This window comes from Hemicordylus capensis, chromosome 5 (assembly GCF_027244095.1).
Source record: "Hemicordylus capensis ecotype Gifberg chromosome 5, rHemCap1.1.pri, whole genome shotgun sequence".
NCBI classification, from domain to species: domain Eukaryota; kingdom Metazoa; phylum Chordata; class Lepidosauria; order Squamata; family Cordylidae; genus Hemicordylus; species Hemicordylus capensis.
In genome coordinates, this window is record NC_069661.1 from 183,105,853 (window position 1) to 183,129,463 (window position 23,611).

General features: G+C 42.4%; 1 long non-coding RNA gene across 2 annotated transcripts in view; it reads left to right on the top strand.

The window, feature by feature from the left end:
* The first annotated feature begins 261 nt into the window (after nt 1-261).
* LOC128327812 (uncharacterized) overlaps nt 262-23,611 on the top strand; it is a 63,732-nt gene continuing 40,382 nt past the window's right edge. The window contains exons 1-3 of one of the 2 annotated variants that reach the window (XR_008308796.1): nt 262-394; nt 1,052-1,110; nt 18,099-18,350. This is a non-coding gene — a long non-coding RNA (uncharacterized LOC128327812). Of the gene's footprint in view, nt 395-1,051; nt 1,111-18,098; nt 18,351-23,611 lie in introns of those variants that run through there. The other variant, XR_008308797.1, reaches the window with a different exon arrangement.

Here is a 23,611-nt window from a genome sequence, read left to right on the forward strand (position 1 = left end):
AGATTAAGAACTCTGAGAATTATCAGCACTCTCCCCAAACTAGAACTCCCAAGATGGTACTGATATGAAACACATATATGTTTGCAGTGTAGATAGGCGCCCATCACCTACATCTCTCCCCAGTGCTGAAGGATAACCCTTTGCCCCCACCTCTGCAGGGGCAATTATGACATCACCTGTGGTTTCATATTATGATGTGCTGTGGGTCTCCTTGGTGATAGCTAAAGTTCCATCATGAAGCTTTAGCCATCAAGGTGTGGAGGAAGCAGGAGAAGAAGAAGCATCTCACAGGAGCAGCTTGGTTCTCCATCTCCTGTCTTAAGAACAGGTGTAATAATCATGGCAAAGCAGTGGAGCTCCTTTTAAACATACATCTGAGGGGTAAGGCTGCCAGGTAAGAAGTATGTTTCTGCTCTAGAACAGGAATTTAGAAGGGCTGGAGGTGGTTTGAAACTAAACCATCCAGCAAATGAGGAGGCTCTTTCAGCATCTCTAAATGCCAAATCTTTCACTTCCATTCTTAGTTTGGCTCTGTCAGTAATCTTTGCCAAGGCTTAATTCTAGACACAGTAGGGGGAAAGATATTACACTGCCTGGACATTTTTCACACAGGGCTTTTAAAGCCCTTTAACTCTGGAACGGAGAGGGTATGTTCACATATCGGCCAGATTTACCCTGGAGTCCCTGTGAGTTATTGGGGAGCAGTTCACACATAATTTGGGTTTTTCACTGCACATTAGAGTGTGGCCTGATTTATATTCAGGGTAAAAAAAAATCTATGATTTACTTCAGTTTGGGGGGACAACCAAGTTTGCAGTGTAGCCTCCCAGCAAAGTTGCAGTCAAGTCTGCTATGTGTAAAAGTCCCTGGAGGAGAATCGACAATAGACAAGCTGGAAACTACAGACAAATCGATACCAAAAGGACAACCTCCATTTTGGGAATCATCTGGGAATTCCCCCAAGTTTGAGAAAATAAATTAGCAACAAAAACTGTGATGTAATGTAACGAATGATGCAAAGTAAGGAACATAATTTGTTGCACTGTTTCAGAACAAAGGAAGCAAAGAACAAAAATACACCCCTCTGATATTAACATCACCAACACAGAGGTAAGTGCTTCATTGCTAAAGAAAGCAGTCATTTGGTTTCTTTTCTAGAGAATGAGAGAGAACACCATTAGAATGTGCTTTATTAGCAGAAAATGGCTTCGTTTCAAATGCATGGTTTTCAATCAGTTTAAGAAAGGAACTAAGTCATAACAAGCCCAATGATCAACATGGTTGCACCATTTCAGGAAGAAGGAAGGATAAAATATCACATGTGGTCACCACCAACATGAGGGTAAGCCTTTAGAGGCAAGTCCTTTCTTGTCAAAGCAAATGGTTACTTAGTTGGTTTTTAATTTTTTTTTAATTTTAGTAAAATTAAGATAGAAATGGCAAGATAAAAGGAAGAAACATTTGAAAAACATATACATAGAAGTCATAAAAAGATCATAGTGGCTTGCCAAAATAAGAAAGTACAATTATTTAAAGCACTCCCGCATCCTTTTGTTTATAGGATTGCGAGTGAAACCATATACACTGTTGAGCTTTACACAAGCTATATAATTTGGAAACAGTTTTTAAAAAATTCTTAATACCATTTATAGACCTACCAAGCATAGATACAATTCAGTGATGAAGAGTCATGTACCGGGTGTTTTCCAGCTTCTACATATAGCCAGTAATTGTTCCATCTACAGGTGAACCATTTAGTGTGATGGTACGGGGTGTATGGTTTCAACTTCAAGGAAATCTTGTCCATCAGCATGATGGACCAATCCCTATAAAACCAAGTTTTAATTGAAATATGCCCCTTTGTTTTCCAGTTTGCTCCTATTACGAATTTAGCAGATATTGATAAAAGGCTAAAAAAAGTTCTTTCTATGAACAGGAAAGTTTAGTTCATGGAGGTAAGTCTAGAAGGTAATACAAGGGGTTTAAGTCAAAGTGAGCATCTAATATTTTTTTAGTGTGATTATGCACCTTGGTCCAAAATTTGAATACAAATGGGCAAGTCCACTACTGGTGATAAAAAGAGCGCTTTCTATTGCACTTTTCCCAACATGGCTACTTGGTTTCTTTTCTGGCCCACTGGTTCTTTCAAACCAATCACAGAACAGATCAATCATGATTAAACATTGATCTGACCATTCTGACTGCTGTTTTGAAGGTAATTTCCCAGTTTATAATTAACTGCAATCTATCTGTTCTCAAAAGAGTAAAAGAGATACTTCTCCAGGGTATATATGAAATACATTTTTGTCTTGCATAGGAACAGACTTATGCAGAGAATTGGATGTGACAGGGGTGAGGATCTTTATTTGAAAGTCATGGTTTTCCACAATCTTAAGAATTACATACATATTCATAACACAAAGTATGATGTGAGGTAAGGAACATCAAAATTGTTGCTTTGCTTCAGGACATGTGAAACATCACCAATGTGGAAACAGACACTTAAGAAGCAAGTCCTTTATTGCTAATGGTAGTGGCTGTTTGGTTCCATTTCTAGTCCACTTGTCTTTTCAGACCATCACTGAAGACTGTGTGTGTGGACTTTCAAGAATATTGGTTGATTTTTTTTTAAAAAAAGTTTCTAGAACTGTTTAAAATGGCCACAAGTGCTTTGTTTTGTGGCAGAAAGTTATAAAAAATTATGGAATTGAGTCCCCCATTTGTCTCCTTGAGAGGAAAGATCCTCTCAAGCTGACTGCCGTAATTCTCTTTGCTGTCCATTTCCCCCCCTACTTGGCAGAATGTCAAAGTGTGGTAGAAACTCTTCTGGCTGTCTTGTCCCCATAACTGTGTTGGAAGTGAAGGACTCTGCACTGGCTCATGCCTCAGTGACAGAGGGGGACAGATTAGTGAGTCAGAGGGCTAGAGGAGTCAAGACATTGGTTATTCCTCCTCTCTACTGCTCTGACACTATCCCTTTGATATGTAGATTGCTACTCTCAGGGACTTCCTGCCTGCCTGCCTCTTCCTCTTCCCTTCTCCCTTGCAACACCCACGCTCCCCTCTCCCTGCACCATGTGTGCACAGAGATGCAGAAACCATCCCTCTGCATCCAGCTAGCTAGCTAGATTAGAGATACTATCTCTCCACTTTCCTATCTGGAATGGAGTTCTCCAATAAAGACTCCTTATATTGATTTGAAACTATGAACTGGCTCCAAGTTTATTTTACTCTCAGCATACACACATGCATAGGCAGACTCCGCTGTGTTATGCCCCAGTGCACTCTGCTGTAATTGAAGACTACCTCTTACCAGAGAGAATTCCCAACAAACTGCAGTCTTCTGGATTTGTCCCCCTGGTGAGGCCTATCTCTGAGTGTCAGATTGGGTTGCCAAATGCCAATTTGCCCCCAAATGAGCCTGTTTCTCTAGCTTTTCTCAAGAAGAATGGGCAGCAAAGGTTGACTTTAGGACATTTTTGGGCCACTGCTAGACTCTATCATTTTACCACTGGGGTCCATCATGGTACCAGATTCTAATCCCCATTTCAAGGGTTGACAGACTTCTGATGTCACCAGGGAGTTCTCCACACAGCATACAGTACTTTACTGTGAGTTTTCTGGGAGGCTTTAATGCGAACTCAAAGTTACCCCAAAATTCTTATGCAAAAACTGGATTTTTTAAAACCCCGGACATAAATTAGGCTGCACTCTAACGCACAGTGGAAAACCCAAATTGCATGTTAAGTGCTCCCTGATAGCTCACAGGAACACTGGAGTAAATCTGGCTGATATGTGAATGCATCCCCTCCATTCCAGAAGAGATGCAAGCTGAAGGGCTTAAAAAGGGCTTCCAGGCTCCACTTCAAATCTCAGGTTTGTGAAGGCATCAGACTTGGCAACCATAAAGAGCAAGAGTCCGGTTTCAGGATACACTGGCAAGATACACAGAATACAAAGTTTCAGGATACACTGGCAGAGACACTGGCTGTCATTCTAGGCTATTGGATAGGGACATGGTCCAAAACAAGTAAGATCAAAGTCCAGAAAAGGCAGACCAGGATTTAGGGCTACAGGCAAAATCAAGCAGAAAGCTGCAATCCAAGGCTAAAGTCAGGCAGGGGTCATAATTGTGGTGTTTTTGATTAATCCATGCCCTAATCCAGATCAGCTCTTAAATAATGCTTTAGTTATAGTTTAGTCCAGTCCTAGACTGGGGTGGAACAGATAGAGAACTGGCAGGAGACTAGAAAGCAGTCTGCATTTGCCTTGCTTTACTCAAGACTTCCTTCTTTAAATTATTAATGTGCTTAATTATACTACACTGCTGGATCCTTGTGTGTGCCAAGCCTTCCTTCTCTGAATTCTACAATCTGCAGATTATTGCAATTATTAGTAAAAAATGGCAGAAGCATAGGTAGCATCCTCACACTAGAAAACAAGTTGGTCAAACTAAGGAGTTCACCCTAGAAGGCGAAGGCTGGCCTCTGAGGTCAGCTGACAGGATGTCCAAGGCAGGCTGGTACTGCAGCCCGAGTGGCACCCAAAGCAGAGTGCAGCTCCTAGTCTTGTTGGTAGCACAGGAAGTAAGGTGCTGGAATCTAATTGCTGGATCTTGGTTTGAACTTTCCCCTGGTGGACCTGCGCTGCTGTCTTTGGGCTCAGTTTGAGAAGTTCAGTTCTTCACACATATCCATCAGCAGCCCTGCCCTGATCCCACCCACTAAGACCTCCTTAGGCATATAGTATAAACGTTTGGGGTGTGTGTGTGAGAGAGTGTGTGGCAACTGTTACAGTCCAGGCCTGATTTATATACTAAATCTGCTTATTAGCTAGCATACCAAATTGGTTTCCATGTATGCCATACTTCAGTGTGAGCTGCTATTCTTGTGTATAATCCTGGATTTTCTTGACTGTAGTTGCACATCCAATGAAGAAGTCTATAAGAAGTCATTCCTCAAAGGGTTTCCTGTCTCAAGAAGCAGGCTATAATAGCTATGCATTATCGTACACTTCATAATCTGATATCAAAACTGTGAAATACTGTATTCGATGTGTCCCTACAACATAAGAGGGCCATTCGCATAAGAGGGCCATTCATGGGCAAGTGTGGGGAAGGCTTCACAAACCTTGCCTTCCCCCCCATACTATCATCCTATACTTGGTGGGAGTGCGGAGTGTGCTCCAATACGACCCACACTGCTCTGTGCAGTGCAGAGAAGGGCGGATCGTTCTAAGGCCAGGAACCATTATTAGTGATGTGCACAGATGGCTTGGGGCAGCCACTGGCAGGGTGGGAAGCAGTTCCCTTAAAAAGTAGGTGAGGAGCTCCTGCTTGTCCACCACCCTGCCGCTTTTCTAGCAGTGGCTCCCACTCTCCAGAAGAACAGGCTGTGGCGCTGTTCCCTGCAGGCCCTGTGCAGCATCAGCATGCACATGGCTGGCACACATGCGCATCATCCATGTGCATGCTGATGCCACATGCAGCCTGCAGGGAACAGCACTGCAATCGTGCGGCCTTCTGGAGAGCGAGTGACACCATTGGAAAACTGGCAGATGAACAGGTAAGAAGCTCCTCACCAGCTGCATGAACCGGTTCATGCGCATCCCTACTCATTATCCTGGCCTCTGGGTATGACACACTGCACTACATGCCAAGTGCGGTGCACTGGGGGATTCCCCTGGGGGTGTGCGTGTGTGTGTTCTAGGCCCCCATTTCTGTGTCAACATGAACTGCAAGTAGCCTGTGCAGACACACAATCCTGGCTTAAGGGTGTGCTTGTGCCCTTAACCTCAGCTCTGAACTGGCTTTCCCAGCAGTTCTCATGGGCAGCCAAACCTCACCTTGGCTGCCCTAGTCCGGGCTATGCTGCTCATGAGAACAGCCTTAATATCTTTTTCAGATTTTGGATTTCTGAAATCATAAACTTTTGGGGGTTTTAAATATACAAGTTTCTGGCCCTCATGATTACAAAGAGAATACTGTATAAGATATATACAGGCTTTTTCTGCTGAAAGAGCAGACCTAAATGGGAAAACTGTCCAGGATCTTTGGTATAGCAAAGGCCACTTCTCCATTCCTCCACTGTAACTTTACCCATTGGTTCCTTTCTTTTCTTCAACACTTGCCATCCTTCACTAAAATATTCCAAAACATAAAACACTGAGATATTATAGCTGAAATACTCCGTGCAAATCAAGTCAGTCTATGCATGCCTGCACGATTTATTATCAACACACACTTTTATTTTCCTTGACATAGGTTTGTGTTTTTGTCACAGAAAATATTCAGCTGTGCTCTTAAGAGTATGTTTTCATATACCTCGGTAGCATTTGCCTTGCAGATTATTTCAGGTTTCAGAATTCTAATTCCACTTCATGTTACCACTCTTCAGAAACCTTTAATAGGCAGAAAATATCTCTTTTGCACAGGATTATTATTTTTGTTATTTATATATCACCAGCTGTGTGTGAGGCTCTTTACAAGCAAGCATGAGACACTGCCCTGGGGTTAAAGACTTGCTTGAGAGATGGAACTCATCTCAAAAAGAAAGAAGAAAAGTCACTCTTCAGAGGCCTCACTTCACTTTATTTCACTTATGGCAAAATGATCGTACTGTGTACTCTGACCTTGTGAAGTAAGACTTCCTTCAGAACAGAGAGACAATATGATTTGCTGTAGCTTGTTTCTGCACTGATGTGAAGCCGGCCATTGGGCCAACATGCCAGGATCAAGTCGGAGACCTCAGTCATCCACAGAAAGGAATTTTCTTATGACTAGGGTTTCAAGCCTTGTGTATGTCTGAGCAATAACAAAGCCGTTTCTACTTTGAGCCTTTGGAAATGCAGGTAGCTGCAATTCTTCCACTAAATGCAGGATCTGGTTCTTTAATGCAAGCATTGGTGGATTTCCTTTCTTCTTTAAGAGTAAAATAAGCACCTAGTCCTCAAGTTTCCACAGAAAGGCAGAACATGTACACTGTGGCCGACATGTTGCATGAGGGAATGCCGTGCCAGGGCTGCTGAGCACATGAAAGCCAGCTCCAGCACTGTTGCACAAGAGTGCAGTTGAGCAGCTGCTTAAAACGTTGTGGGCCCTTGCCCAGCTTTATTTATATTGGAAGCAAAGCGTGTAGCACTGTGGAAGTACTGCGTGCTGTTTTAAAGAACTGCGCAATGGTGCTCTTGCGCAAGACTGTCAGAAATGGCTTTCACACGTGCCATATTGGAAATATTAATATTGCCTTGCTCAGCATATTGGTCACTATCTGCTAAAATTGGAAGAAAGGCCCATTGCTTAGCACTCTGACTTTTCCCCTAAAGCTTCCATACCAGGGACCTTTTCTATACCCAATTCTTACCAATATACATGAGTGGAGGGAGGCCAGTGGTGGCCCAGGTTCTGCCACTGCCACAGCCCCCCTACCCTGCCCCCTGTGTCTGACATCAGAGGCAGGGAGCATTTAGCCACACCCCCATGTCTGATGTCAGATGCGGGGGCGTGGTTTAGCTCTCAAACGGGGCCCCATTTGGGAGTTAAACTGTCCAGCGCTGCATTCGCAGTGCGGCCAGAGTGCTGGGCAGTCCTTTGGCAGGGAGAGTCACTCTGGCTGCACTGCGAATGTAGCGCCGGCTGATTTAGCACAAAAATGGGTCTGCTGAGCTCTCTTTGGGAGTTCAATCACACAGCCCGTGTCTGATGTCAGATGCAGGGAGCGTGTCTGGGGCATGAGGCATGGCCCCTGAAGTGTGGTGGCGCAGGTGCTTTGAACCCATCCACTCAACGGTAGCTCTGCCCCTGCCAATATATTATGCTAAAGAACATAATCTTCTACAATAAAATGGGTTGTTAACAGGGGGGTACTAGTACACCTAGGGGTACCGAAGAGCTCTCAGGAGGTACTTGGAGACTTCCTGCCCTCCCCACACTGCAGCCACACCATCTGTTTCCCCATATGAGGATCGCCAGCTTGAAGCTTGTACGTTCTCAGCGATATCTCCACTGCAGAAAGGGAGGGAGCAGGTTGAAGACTCTTTTTCTTCACTCCTGATTGGTTAACAAAGGGCTGAAGCTCAGTGCAACTCTCCTCTCAGCAAGGGGTGAGCACAAAACCAGTTGGCCCGGTTCGGTTCGAGTCCGAAATGGACCCAAACCGGACTGGGCCACTTTGGTCCAGCACCCCTTCAAATCCCCACATTTGGTTTAGTGTGTGTGTGTGTGGGGGGCGGTGTGAATAAAAAACTGTCTGGAAAAGTTTTTTTAGTCACTTACCCCCTCTGGGGGTCACTAGCACAGCTGCAGGGGGCCTCCAGAGGCGCTGCCCCCCAGCTGGCCTCTGAAATTTCACCCCTGGGTCATGACCCAGGCCTCTCAGAGGCCCATTAGGCATGTGCAGCGGCCTCCAAAATGGCCACCACAATGGGAGTGAGGCCCAGAACAGGCCAAAGAGCAGCTGGAACAGGCCAAAGAACACCCGAACCAGGCAAGGGGGCAATTTCAGAGTCTGGCAGGGGGAGGATGCACCTTTGGAGCCCCCCCGAAGGTCATGTGAAAGTGTGTGTGTGTGTGTGTGTGTGTGTGTATTATTTGCGAACACCCCCGAATGGCCAGGGGTGTTCAGTCCAGCGCTGAACTGAACTGGGGTGTGTGTGTGTTTGGTCCCGTGCCGGACCACCAGACTGAACAGGTTCAAGGTCAAACCTGTTTGCACACCCTTACTCTCAGCTGACTGACTGACATGCTTCAGAAAATTAGCCATGAGTACTTGCATTGAAATTAATAGTACGAGTAAACTTGTCCCGTTACTTATACTGCTTATGAGTAACTTAGTGTGGAATGAACCATTGACGGTAGTAGTCTGTCTCATAACTGTAACGTGTGTGTGTGTGTAAGCAGACTTTATGTGTTACCTAGGCTGAAGGTTCGCAACAGAAGTGGTACACTTGTTTAAAAGTGTTAGGAACCCCTACAATAAACCTACATGGATTAAATTGATTTGTGCAAAGTTGTGAAATACTGAGTCTCCCTGTCTCAAATATCTTGATCTAAACTTCATTTTCTAGCAATAAAAACTAAAACTCACACTTACCTGGGAATAAATCCCACTGAAATAAGTAAGATTTACTTCCAAGTATACATGCACAGCATCAGGCTGCATGTGAAGCATGAACTTCAATAGCAAAACGGGAAGTTGGGTAGGATGAATGAATTGAATGCTGAATGCCCTTTTCTTCATAAAACTATCAAATCTTATTTGAATCGTGAAATGTTATGTGCTTCATTGACATACAAAGAATCAGTGGGAACGGGGTGAAGGAAATTCTTCCCTTAGGCCATAGAGTTTTAGCAGATGGTGAAATGCATTTTTGGTCTTTTTAAAAAAAAAAGACATAATAGCATCTCTCTTTCATTTCAAAGTCAGAGGAAATTATTCTTAGTTTTATTGCTAGTTTATTAGTCTTAGGGTTGTTTTTTGTTTTGTTTTTTTAAAGGAAGTTTATTTTGTATTTTGATTGCATTTTTATCATGTATATAGCATTTTTAAATTCACAGTGCTTCAAAATATTGCTACTGTGTCTTCAAAATATTATTACTCTTTCTTTCTTTCTTTCTCTTTCTTTCTTTCTTTCTTTCTTTCTTTCTTTCTTTCTTTCTTTCTTTCTGCAGTGCTTCAGGTTATTGATATTGGGTTTGCTTTTGCAAAATCTTGTGAGATAGTACCCTATTGTTCCTATTTTACAAATGGGTAATTAAAGATGGGTGGCTACACCATAACTGTGCCAGATCCCATGGTTTCCATTTCCAGTTCTAAGCCCAACCTTGCATTTATTGGACCAGATTTGACTTGATTTGAATTTGTTTCTATGATGTTATTTATCACTTCACTGTGGGTGGTTTTAGGAAGCCGGATAATGTAACTGACATGGTGAAGTTGCTGCAGTGTGATTATTTTGTTGGATGATTAACAATCTGAGTATTTTGAGAGATAAAACACACTTGGCAATACAGAGACTTGTTACAGCCTATATAAGAGCTGGTCCCTATTCAGACATTACGTTGTGTGAGTCTACAGATGTCTGTACGCTTGTACATGTTTTTATGTGAATGACTGTACCTGCGTCCATTTGAAAAGTGAAACTGGATACAGGCTCCTGAAATGCAGGATACAGATAGAATTGTACTGCTGTACCTGCATTCAACTTAACATGTTAATAACTGTACCCATTTACACTGTACACTTGTTGTACAAGTGCTGGATGTAATTAATGAATTGGGTTCTGCAGCACATTTTACATTTCTGACAGAAAATGGCCGATCTGTGTGGAAGTGTATGTGATCGAATAGACCCCATTGAAGTTGCATTTTGAAATCTCAGCTACTTATAAATTGGAACTGGCCCCATGTTTCCATGACAGCAAGCTGATGAGTCATATTTTAGAACAAATATAAGCTTCAACTACTGGCCATTTAATAATCTTCCCTTTTGGGGAAAAGTACTCATGAGAGGGATGTGGTTTGACTTCAGGTACTTTTGAATGGGGCTGATTATTTGGACTCGTTTCAGTCTGGTTTATTATTTATTTATTTGTTTAGTTTAATTTTTATACTGCCCTTCCAAAAGGCTCAGGGCAGTTTACATTAAAACAAAACCATTAAAATCAGTTAACAATTAAAGCAGAAATTACAAAACAGCGTAAAACAACAATAATTAACAATTAAAACATCATAAAACCATCAAATAACCAGAATAATTTAAAAACAAATTCTAAACAGCTGAGGTTTATGACCTAGTTTTGTTACAGAAACTGTTTCATTACTCTGGTTGATCTATGTTGGGAGAACGAAAGGTGGAATGTGGCACCACTGAAGCTCCTAGATCTTTCAGGGGCCTCAGTGGATACCATCTACCATAGTGGGGCTGTTCTCACACGCAGCCTGACCCAGGACAGGGAAGCCCAGCCTGGGTTAGGCCGCATGTGAGAACTGCCAGTATCGATCCTGGTCCCAGCGGTGCTGTGCCACCAAATCGGTTTTCTGTCCCGGTTTTTAACCAAGGTTCAGGGCACAAGTGTGCCCTTAACCGCAGCTAACTGCTTGTGTGACCACCTGAGCTGCTCGCAACCCAAGCAGAAACAGAGACAGGTGCCTAGAGCACCCACCTCCCAGGGGATTCCCTCAATGAACACACAGTGCATTGTGGGATACCAAATGTCGCACAGGTCCTAGAAGAGCCGCTCATGTGAATGCCTGAGCTGTGCAGCTTAGGTAAGCCAGTGATCATCTGGGGGAAAAGTATGTTCACTGCAGTCTCCCCACTCAATACAGACAATAAAAAACCAAAAATAATATACTATAAGAACATAATTGCAAGCCAAAAATTAACAGCCAGAAGTCACCAGGTTCTGTCAAGTCTTACAGGCCACTGCACAGAATATGGCAACCTTGGAAGTAATATATAGATTCTGGTCAGCAAGCAGGAAAGTAGCATAAACTGATTTAGAATGGTCTGGTAATGCTAATAAGAAGGGGTGATAAAGGAATTATCTATTTCTGATAAAATACACAGTGTAATAGAACATGTCCCACTGCTTCCACAGTCCCTGAATCACAGGGGCATGTTCTTGATATGGGATTTTTGATAAAGGCTAATAAACTGAAGCTCAGTCCAGACAAAACAGATGTGCTGCTAACTGGGAGTTAAATGTTTATTGGAAGAGATATTCAGAGACTTCTCTGGATAGGTTTACATATTGAAGTGCTGTTGGGGATATGCTTGTTGGGAGTACTGTTATGTGCAGTTCTCTCATTGCATATTCAAGTATTGCCTGTGGCACACAACACCTATCAGCTTAGACTTGTGTACCAATGATAGTTATAAGATAGATATTAAATAGATAGAAAGAGATAGCCTTGGGACAGTTAACCTTACTCTTGTAACATACGGGTTCTGTGCATGAAGACTATTTGCAAACTTCATCTGGTTTAGAACAAGGCAGTTACACTGCTAACTGGTTCACAACATATTAACGTCTTTCATCTTGATGATTCCTTTTTAGCAAACAGCCAGTTTATGCCAGATGAAGGACTATTTTCCATACTATCTTTAAAACACCATAGATCTCTCTTAACCAATAAATATGCCTTTAACTGGTGATAATTAATCTCTTTATTGACAGATACTTTCAATTTGCCGTTAGGCCAGCTTCAGAACTTATTTCTCCATTGGTTGACCTTAACTCAGCAAGTGACACTAAGCCCACTTCCTAGACCAAAAGGACCAAGGAAAAATTCCACCTCCCAAAGGATCATTTTGAAAAAGGGAAGATCATTTTACCATAAGATACTTTAAGGAGATCTAAAATCACCCATCTGGGGAAAATATCCATCATGACACCAAATTTAAGGATGTTCTTAGCCTAGTAAATTTTTAAGCGGTTTAGGGATGGGTTGTAAACTACCATCAATGCAGAGTTAGAGTAAATAGTTAGAATTATAGTCCTTCTATGCTTTATTCCCTACATTGGCTGCTGATATTGATGCATTTTCCTCTCTTTGAGTTACAAATGAAACTAGGACCTTTGCTGGTGTGGTAGACTGTGGGAATTGTAGTTCTTTTAATGGATGCAGCCCTGATGGGGGAGGGCAGGGAAAGGGCAGAGAAAGACACGAGAAGATAGGAGGTTGAGAGCAGTGAAGGAGGAGTTCTGATAGGCATGTTGGAACTCTGACAGAATTCCAGAATGGCAGGAGCAAATCTAGTCAGAGTTCTGATTGTCAGAGCTCCCTTCTCTCGCTGTGGAATCACTCTGACCGTTCTAACATATGGCATATAGGGTCCGATGTGTTGCCGGACCTATCCAACTGCACATCCCTACTACATGCTTTGAAAGCAAAATCATGAATATTGGCCCTGTCCAATATATTTTTCATATTGTAGCAGGTGGTATCAAATTCCATCCATAATTGGATGGCTGTTTACATACTTCTCTCGGTTTCTGATAATGTCACAAAACTTGGTTGTCGTCAGATCTGATAGTATAGAAAACAATGAATGGGGTGGGGGAGGGGAGTAGCGGTGATGTGACTGACATCTCTGCTGCAATGCCTCAGGCCTGAATTGCTCTGAGCAAGTTGCAATTGCTTCATCTCCCTTCCAGTCAAAATGATTGAGGGTGGGAAGTAGAATATTACAAGGTGTCTGAGTCAAAACTCCACTCTTTGTGAGTAACACTGTCAGCAAGGTACTGCTTGCCAAGACAGGTTGCAATTTAATATTGTTGACCTCACTTGGATGGAGATATATATATATTTTTTTTTCAAAGCAAAAATGTGAAAAGAGGGGGAAGTCTGCCTGCTTCTCTGAAACCATGGCAGTTCTGCATGAAATGGGGTTGATAGCAATTCCTCAAAAGGGTCCCCCATCAACTCTAATAGAGGTCTTCCATGCATGAAAGTTTTATCTGATTCTGACATAAATAGACATGATAGAAGTCTATCAAATTATGTAAGGTGTGGAGAGAATAGATAGAGTGAATCTTTTCTCCTTCTCTCATAACATGAGAACCAGGAGTGATCCTTTGAAATTGATGGCCAGAAAATTTAGGACTGACAAAAGGAGGCACTTTTTCACATGCATGATTTACCTATGGAATTCTCTGCCACAGGATATGGTGATAGCCACCAGCCTGGATGGCTTTAAGAGAAGTTTAGACAAGTGCATGGAGGACAGGTCTATCAATGGCTACTAGTCTTGTGTTCTTAAGTTCTTAATATATTAAGATGATTTCCCATTATTTCCTATGGGTCATTAGAGCTAATGGGATAATGCGTCAGCCCAATGATGCATCAAATTTATTTATTTATTTATTTATTTAAAATTTATTGTATACTGCCTTCTCCAAAGACTCCAAAGACTCTAGGCAGTGAACACCTTTCTTTTAAGGGCAAAAGCCTGGCGAAAAAGGTAGATTTTGAGAAGGGCCTAAAAAGCCACTAAGGAGGGAGCTAAATAAATGGGGGGGGGGTGTTCCAAAGAAGAGGGGCAGCCACAGAGAAGGCCCTCCTATGGGCCCAGGCATTACACCAGGGCCCGGGATACTAAGGAGGGCCAACTGAGAATTCCTCACAGGATGGAATACAACTGGCCGAGAGAGGCGATCCTGGAGATATACAGGAGCTAAGCCCATAAGGGTTCTGTAGGTGAGAACCAGCACTTTAAATTGGACCTGGAAGTGAACAGGTGGGCTGCTGCATTCTGGACTAGTTGAAACTTCCAAATTGTTTTCAAAGGCAACCCTAGGTAGAGCGCGTTACAGTAATCCAAGCGAGAGGTAACAAAGGCATGAATTGCCAGGGCCTACCAGTTGAGAAAAGGCCATAACTGGCGAACCAGCCAAAGCTTGGCAAAGGCACCCCTGGCCATGGCCTCCACCTGCTGTTGAAGCAGGAGCCACGACGAGTCCAGAAGGACCCCCCAGATCACAAACTGTCTCTCTCAAGGGAAGCACAACCTCATCAAGAGATAAACTCACACACGGCAATTGGCCAGATCACAAACTGAACAAGAGCAACTCGGTCTTGGAGGGATTATGCCTGAGCTTGTTTTGGCCCATCCAGGTCCAGACAGTCTCTAGGCACTGAGCCAGCACATGAATGGCATCACCTGTTTGGCCGGGGTAGAAATATAAAGCTGAGTATCATCATCATATTGATGAAAACTTACCCCAAACCGACAGATGACCAGGCCCAGCGGCTTCATGTAGATGTTAAAGAGAATGGGAGCAAGGACTGAGCCCTGTGGAACCCCACAAGAAAGGGATCAGGGTGCAGAACACTCACCCCCATTCAACATTGACTGGAATTGCCCAGTGAGATAGGACAACAACCACTGCCCCCAAGGCCCAGCCCACTTAGACGTTCCAGAATGATGGCATGGTCGATGGTATCAAAAGCCTCTGAGAGATCAAGAAGAACCAAGAGAGGTGTGCTTCCCACATCAAGGTTACAATAAAGGTAATCCAACAGGGCAACCAATGCCATTTCAGTGCTGTGCTGTGACCCGAAACCTGACTGATAAGGGTTCAGAAAATCAGTTTCCTCCAGGACTCTCATCAACTGAGCACAAATCACCTTCTCCAAAATTTTACCAAGAAAAGGAAGATTGAAGATTGGATTATAGTTATCCAGAATGTCAGGGTCGAGAGAAGGCTTCTTCAGGAGAGGGTAGACCACCACCTCTTTCAGGGCTGATGGAACAAATCCCACCTGAAGAGAAGAATTAATCATCTCCTAAAGCCAAGAAAGAACATTTCCCCTCACAGCCCTAACGAGCTAGGAGGGACAAGGGTCCAGGCTAGAGGTCACTGTGTCCATGTTGGTGAGAATCCTGTCCATGTCACCAGCCTCAACAAGCTCAAATCTATCCCAGATAGTATCACAAGACCCACACTCTATTACCTTAATGGATACCAAGCATGATTTGATCCCAGCTGGTACCATTATCAGATGCATGATTTGATAATTGCTTGCATCAGATCAGAACTGAATTGAAATCAGTTATTTTGTCCATGCACAGCCCTAGTTCTTATATACTTTATCCAAATACATGCCACAGAAATTACTTGTGAAAATTTGAGTTTGTACTACTGGTACAGTAAAGATGCTCACATCTTTTAACTTCATATTAAACTGCTGGTAAAATACAGTAATTTTCTGCAATTTGATCTATATCTCACAACAGTAATTTGTGAGCAACAAAGAGTATAGTGTTGTGTAGCTTAAGATATCAATAGATATTTTGTAGTTTCTTGAAATGGGGCTTTATAAGACAGTTCTTCCACTGTAATTTTTTTCCTAGTCTCCCCCCCCCCACCCTTCCCATTCTTCTGAACAAAATTATATTTATTCTGTTCACTGCTTTCATAGCTTGATTGGCTGAAAAGCCAGGAAAACAAAGGCAGTATTATATGTACATATATTTGTCCATATTAAGTCCATAAGTGTTGGGACCACACATATTCTGTGAGGAGAAAAGTAAGATATTCACCTCAGCTTACTGATTATTTTTTTTTAAAGAAAAGCTTTCCTAAAAGCCTTTTAAGGAAATAGCATTACTGTTAGGAACAAGAATATTATATTTTTAACAAGTTGTTCTGGTAGGAACTAATCTGCTTACTTTCCTTTCACGATAATCTTAATTGATAATTCCTGTCCTCACAAGTTAGTTAATTTCAGCCTTAAACATTCACACATCCAACATCTTGAATTGGGGTGGATGACATAATCACAGACTATGCCATCGAGGTGTCCCTATGTGTCACTCATGACAACTGTACCAAATATGTTTCAAATCAATTAGTCAGTCCACAAGTTAGCCCACTTGTGCTTCAACTGTTCATGTGTCTACCATCTTGAATCAGGGTGGATGAAATCATTACAAACTAAGGCCTTTCACCATCCTTATGTGTGTCTACACCTGCAACAAATTTGGTTCAAATTGGTTCACAGGTTAGCCCACTTGCACCTCAAATGTCACACATCCACCATATTGAATTGAACTACGACACTGAAGTGTCCCTATGTGTCCCTACAGCTGCACCAAATTTGGTCCAAATTACTTTCCACTTGTGCCTCAAACAGTCATCTTGAACAGGGGTGGAAGACATCATCACAAACTGCAACATTGAGGTGTCGCTATGTATCGCTTAATACATTTGTACTAGGGATATGTGAGCTAGCTTGACCTGGAGCCAATTCGCTATCAAGCCTCCCCAGTTTGAGGGCTCTCCCTCAAGCCGGACTGGGCCCGATTAGGCTTGAGGTTGAATCGAACATCCTGGGTCTGTTCGGGTGTGTTTTGTTTTTTTTAAAAAAAATGGTGGACTTACTGCCTCTGAGGCTTCAGGGGGTGCTGCTGCGGCCATGAGGGGGTGTCTGGCAGTTCCAGCTCCTCTGCATCATCCCCCCAGTCTCCCATTTTGAGGCTGTCATGTGGTGGCCTCCAAAATGGCCACCATGAGCTCAGAGAGAGCCAAAATGGCCCGAAAACTGGCCAAAACAACCCATGGGAGACCAAGGGAGAGGGGAAACCACCACAGACACACACCCCCGCGGCCACAGCAGCACTGGCCCGAGGCCTCAGAGATGGTAAGTCCACCATTAAAAATGTGGGAGAATGTCTCTGGCATCCCCAAACCAGCTCAAATTCAAGCTGAGCCAGGCCCCTCATTCAGGGTGCCAAAATACCCTGTTCAGTTTGAGTCTGGTTTGGATTCAAACCAAACTGGGCAAACTGGTTTTGTGTACGTCCCTAATTGTACCATTTTTTTGTTCAAATCAGTAAGATGGCTTACAATTTAGTCCAATTGCACCTCAAATGTTTATGTGTCCATCATCATGAACCAGGGTGGATGACTTCATCACAAACTATGCCATTAAGGCATCCCTATGTTTCCCTATAGCTATAACAAATTGGGTTCAAATCAGTTCAAACTGGGTTCAAAACGGTTCACAAGTTAGCCCACTTGCACCTCAAATGTTTACACATCCGCCCACTTGAATCAGAGTGGATGACATAATCACAAACTACGTCACTGCAGTGTCCCTATGTGTCCCTACAACTGCACCCAATTTGCTTCATATTGATCCAACATTGCAGGGTGGTGACACACAAAGACACACACACAGAATGTTGGGTGATCTCATAACCTAACTTTCCTTAAAAGCTGAAGACGATTTTTCTCTATGACAGCAGGACTATGCTTCCCCCCTCCCTTTCTTGATAAAGAGGTTTGATAGTCCAATCTTCCTGAGCCACTGAGAAATGCAGGAAACAATTACTACGATTGGTGCACCTCTTGGCTTTTACACTGTGAGGGAGTTGCTTGGTTTTAAAAGATTGCTCATAGTGAGAATTAAACTTTTAATTGAAAAGGTGATGCCAGGGAGGGAACTTGGAACCTCAGATGCTCTTCCAAGAGTGGCCCCATCCCCTAATGGGAATATCTTACAGTGCTCACACATGTAGTCTCCTATTCAAACTGAAAACGAACTGGATAATTATTGCTCTTGCTGATTAATTCCATATTTTCCATTGCAGAATATTGTTTGATATTCACACTGTTCAGTGAAGCAAAGCAATCTGGAAGAATAGGCCCAACATTGAATTGGATGTTTGTTCTTACTGTTTGGAAGTGATGAAGATGACTAACAATATATTGCAGAGGCAAGTCTATGCAGATGGATTACATGGAATTGTACAGGCTGAAGTTTGAATGTGATGTTGATTCTTACATTCTTTAGCTACTGGGCTTTAGGCAGCTTTTAAAATTAATTTAATTTTTAAGTTTAGAATTCTTAATTCTGAATTTCCCATTGTTTTTTGTAAACATCATTCAGGGCTTTAAAAAAGTTTAATTTTTATTATGCACTTCATGATTCTTGTGGAACTATAATTGTCCTTGTATACTTGCTGCTGTTTTGGGATTGTTTGTTAGCTTGCTTTTGGTTTGGTAGTAGGATCTAAAGTAAGGATTAGTTTGTGTTCTAACATATTTCTCAGAAACACACCTAAGAAATTCCTCTTACTTTTCTGAGAGCTGGTTTTGAAGGGCTGCATCCTGAAACTCATTGAGAAGAAGGGCAATTTCCCACAGGAGATCTGCAAATCTAATGGATCCTTGCTAGGTTTGCCACTGCCACCCCTTAACAGCCAGAGTAGCTGACAAGCACCTTGCCTTCAGTGGGGCTAGAGATTTCAAAGTCCCCCCCTTTAAATCTCAGACAGTGAAAGGCAAGTGTCTTGCTGGCTGGCTCTTGTTCTCTGGGAGCAAAGAGGACACTGTGCCTTCCTCTCTTGATTTCCATATGACCCCAGGTAAGGCAGCGGGGTGGAGAGAGAGCAGGAGAAGGTGAAGGAAGGGCAGGGGTCCAACAGAACGTCAGAAAAATGTTGGAGTTCTGACTCAGTCAGACTGGACTAAGAATTTTTGTGAGGACCCAACAATTTCCCTGTTGGATTAGGTTAGATCTGACATTTTTCAGTATGCATAGGCCTAATATATATTCAGCCTGAAGATTATCTTGGGTAGGAGGAAGGATGCTATAAAGTGAGTATAGAAATATTTTAAATAAATAAATAAAATACAAAATGAAATTTGTTCCATTTCATCACTTCCGTGAACCTTTTAAAATGTTCTGCCCAGCTCATGTAAAGTTGTTACAACCAATTCAGCTTGGGGTTTTGACTATTAACCAGATTCTTGAGTATGTTTACAGTCACTGTTGTCAATATACATTTGTACCCAGTGTACTCTTCCCTTTGGTTTCATTTAGCTACACTGGAAAAGAAGGGGAAATAAATGAACTACCTTTATAACTTTTTGAACCACAGAATCATCCTATAGACTAAATAATACTAAAAAATTAAGCTTGTAAATCAAAATGCATGATATAACAAACCCCCCATCACGCAAAGTGATGACATTTCCCCAACTTACATCGCGTAAGTTAACATCTACACAAATCACTACAAATCCACATCCCAAACTAGGGATGCGCTGAATCAGTCCGCAATTGAACCAGTCCGCAGCAAACTGTGCAAGTTTGACCGGTTCAGTCATGGTTCAGCCCCTGTGAAAGGCCAGTCATGGCGAAAGCCCCGGTCTGTGATTGAACCAGACTGAGCCCAGTTTGTCCACAGACTGGTTCGTCAGTTCAAGCACCTGTAATGCGGAATCCAGTGAAGATTCCCCTTGTGTTTCTTACGGTAATAAAGTTGATGGCGGAGCAGAGAGAGAGAGGGGGGTGTCTTTAAAACTGAAAGAGAAGTCACTTAGTGGCAGGCCTGCACGGTGCTTCCCCCACCCTCTCAGTGGCGGTGACAGCATGCAAATGGCCCCCATGCATGCCACTGAGAGGGCAGAGAGAGCACTGCACTGGCCTGCCAGTAAGCGCCTTCTCTTTCAGTTTTAAGAGTGCCTCTGCCTCACCACTCCCCTGCTGCTTCTTAGTACTTTTGAAAGCAAAGGGGACTCCTCACCAGATTCCCCTTCATAGGCACTCAAGCTGGTGAACCGGTTCAAGCTGATTTGGTCAGATGAAGCAGACCAGCTGGTTCAATTGAACCAGTTCACGGATCGTAGTCTGGTCCGAATTCAGTCCAAATTTGGACCGAAGCACGCAAACCAGTTCCGTGCACACCCCTAGGCCAAACTGCTTCGAACCATTTTAATTTATGTTGATGTTTCAGTGTTTAGTCAGAAGGGTACCTTATCAAGATATCACTGTGCATAGAAAATGCACAAAAAATGAGTTCTCATTTGGATTGCCCATTTGGTAGTTCCTTGCCTGGTGTTAATTGGGGAAATTCATTTTGGTTTGAGAAATGCAAAGCAATTACATATATAGAATTAGGCAGAACATACCAGTTTCCTAAAATGTCACTGCTGAAAAAAGAAATGTAGAAGAAAGGTTATATTTTGCTCCACGTTTCCCTTCTACTGTGTGACTAACTGGGGAATTTTGATTTGTTTACTTGCTAAACATGTAGATATATTATTCTTGACAGGGTTTTTATGGGGCTGCTGCTACCATCTAGTTCATCCTGCAGCAATGGTAGTTTTAAAATATATGCTTCTTTTTATACATGAATCTCCTTCCAGAATCTATATTTATGAAATTATAAAGCATAATAATTTGGAATCAGATTATGTGCAAACTATTCAAGATAATCAAGGGAGAAAAAGTAGAGCTGATTATGGAAATAATCACTATCTATGAACAAACATTCCTTTGTCTATGACATCCTGTGGTACCTTCAGGATTTTATGACCTCTTTTTCAATAGCAGGTATTAGCAAAAACAAAAAAATGTCAATTTTAAAAATCAAACCGTGAAGCAATCTCCTTGAAAGTCCACACACTTAATGCTGTCATCATATACTACTACCATGAGAATTTTGAGAACTTTCTGCTCAACTATTCCAGAATTATAACATGGGGTGCCAAAAGGGAGTAATTTCTTTCCTATGGAGCAATTTCCTCCAAATAAAGCATGACTGAAAGTCAGAGTGAGAGCTTTAATCCCTGCAAGTTTTCTAACTTTCTGCCATGAAACAAATCTCACAAACTTAATGATATTATCATGTACTATCACCACCAGGGAAAATTGCAGAGCTTTCTGTGCAGCCATTCTGGATATATTAATATATTTAATTTTTAATAGACTGGGGGAGGAGCCAAGATGGCGAGAGTGAAACATCCTGGAGCTGGTGCTCCTCTAGTTTAGTTTAGATCTTGGTTTTATTTTCATTTATATATCTTGGTTTTCATTTTGATGTCCTTTAAATAAAAAATTAGACTGCTCCATCCACTTAAATATTGACTCACTGGCAGCTGGCATAGTGTCTATCTCCTTATTAATTTTTATTATGTTTCGCATATAACCCTATGAGAAATACAACAAAAGCTGCAAATTCCAACAGGAAACCTGACTACATGACATTTTCAAAGGGTCCTCAATCTGATTCCAATATTTAAAATGTTGAATCAGGCTGTGTTGGTTCTGTATTGGATTCAGCTGCACAGGCCTACCCAATATGTTCCAAATGATGGGTGATATGTTTAAGTTTTTGATTTATTTTTATTTTTTTGCACCATTACTGTCTTCCATCAAATCTATGTGGTCTGTACTTTAATGAGACATCTCAATTATACCTATAGCACAACACTAAGAGCCAATCCCATTGTTTTTGATGAGGTTAGGCCCTCCTAAGCACATAGTATCTGGTTGCATGAATCCTAAAATTGTATCTAATTAAAAACTAAACTTCCTTATGTGTATAAGTTTATCTATCCTACAGGTTAAGAGTTCTAAAAAAATATCTCGTGAGGTGGAAGAGTGGTAGAGAAGCAGAGAGACCCAGGTTCAAATTCCTGCTCAACCACTGGGTAACCTTGAGCTGGTCTATCTCTCAGTCTAAGCTACTTCACAAGATTATTGGGAGGATAAAATTGTGGAATTGGGCAGGAAGGAGTTTATATATTGCCCTGAACAACTTGAAGGACAGTTGGAATATAATTGTAAAATGCCATATAGTATCATCTAGTGCTCTGATAGTATCAATTCCCAGAATCTGTCGAGGAGTAGTTGGACTCCATAGCCAAACATCTCATACTGTGCATTTCCTAAACTGGCTTTTCTCTTCAGATCATAACTCTTTATAGTGATGGGATCCTAGAAGTTTTAGAAGGCCACAGAAGGATTGTTGAGGATGCAAAAGGAAACTGATACAATTCAAATAATGGTAACCAAATAACAAATCTCTTTGTAGGAAAAGAGAAGTATATTGTCATCACAGAATTTAAGCATGTACTCATTGCAAAATACATCTTCACAAGTGGCTATGTGCATGGGTTATAGACAACAGTTTCTGTAGACTAAAACAAAAAATCACTTGTGAAGAAATTGTAATTTGTGATTGTTTAGCAGAGCACCAAGAAGAAGCTGCCCACTCCAATTACAAAGTAGTGCAGAGCCTTATTGTTGCAGTTAGTCAAGAACAAGCATGGAGGTTGTAGTGCAGTATAAAGTAAATAAGATTTATTAGGTTAAGTACATTTGAGACAGGAAAGACCTGTCATAACTATAAGCTACATAGTGAATAGGAGGGGGAGAAAGGAAGTAGAACTGACTCGCTACAGGAAATACCTGAGGAGTCAAGGCAGGGATCATAATGTAGAGGCAAAGCAGGGACCAGTAAGGGGACCCTCGCTAATCTGGCAATCTGTTGAGGCCCTGGTCTCCATCTGATATAAGGAGATGGGTCGGGCAATGGAAATGGTCATGCCTATGCATCCTCTCCTGACCCACCAAGCGACTCCCTGGCATACAGGTGAGTTGCAGGCAATGAAGCCGGCTGGCAGACAGCTTGGGTGTTGTTGGCGGAAAACTCAGAGTGAATGTGACGGAATACAGACTAGAGCCCATATTAGGGCTTACTCTATGGCAGTGATGGCATCGAAGAATCCTACTTTTCCACCACCATCGCGCCTGCTCAATGTTATCCAGCAGAGCTTTTTCGCATGGTTCAGGGCCTCCTAGGTGAAGACCCCAAAGACCATCAAACAGAACCCTCAGCAGCCCTGCTGTAACCAATTTGTGTTACATTTTGCCGATAAAATCGCTCATAACTATTCTGACTTGGATGCTAAGATTTTTGTGGCACTGTAACTTGATGGTGGCAATGCACCATCTGGTCTTTTCATATTGGATGGTTTTCAGACTATGTTGCCTGAGGATGTGGACAGGCTGTTTGTAAGGCTGAGGCCTACCACGTGCATCCTTGACCCTTGTCCTTCATGACAGGTGAAGGCTTCTAGGGAGGTACTGAGTCCAAGGGTGGCAGTGGTGGTGAATTCCTCTCTAAAGCAGGGGGTGGTGCCCTGTTGCCTGAAGGAGGCAGTCATTAGGCCCCTCCTAAAAAAAAAACCCTCATTGGCCCCAAATGACTTAACTAACTTACGACCAATTTCAAACCTCCTCTTCTTGGGCAAGGCGTAGGAGAATGTTGTGGCATTTCAGCTCCAGGCAGCTCTGGATGAATCCGATAAC